The sequence below is a fragment of the Penaeus monodon genome, chromosome 29 (genome assembly GCF_015228065.2).
Source record: "Penaeus monodon isolate SGIC_2016 chromosome 29, NSTDA_Pmon_1, whole genome shotgun sequence".
Classification (NCBI taxonomy): Eukaryota; Metazoa; Arthropoda; class Malacostraca; order Decapoda; family Penaeidae; genus Penaeus; species Penaeus monodon.
The window spans coordinates 24,968,806-24,969,152 of record NC_051414.1 but is presented as its reverse complement, the minus strand read 5'-3'; positions in this window follow the sequence as shown (position 1 = coordinate 24,969,152).

Genomic DNA, 347 nt, shown 5'->3' with positions numbered 1-347 from the left:
AAGCGGTACCAAGAGGGGAAGCAGCAGTCGTGGAGCGGCTTATCGTCCGGAGCTAATCACGGAAGGTCAGAGACATAAGAAGCTCACTTCCCCCCCTCCCTCTTCCACTCCATTTCTTTTTTTTTTATTATTATTGCTTCTCTGCCTACCTGAGGTGCTTCTTTTCATCTCGCATTCTTGCCCCACTTCTCTTGTAAAGCCGCCCCCCCCCTTCACGTTTCTACCCCCGTGTCCTTCTTTCACCCTTCTTTCACCCTCCCTCCCCTTCTCTCTTCCTCTCTGTTTGTCCCTCTTATCTACCCTCTCCTTCTCCCCTTCCCCCCACCCCCGTGACCCGCTTTTATTCA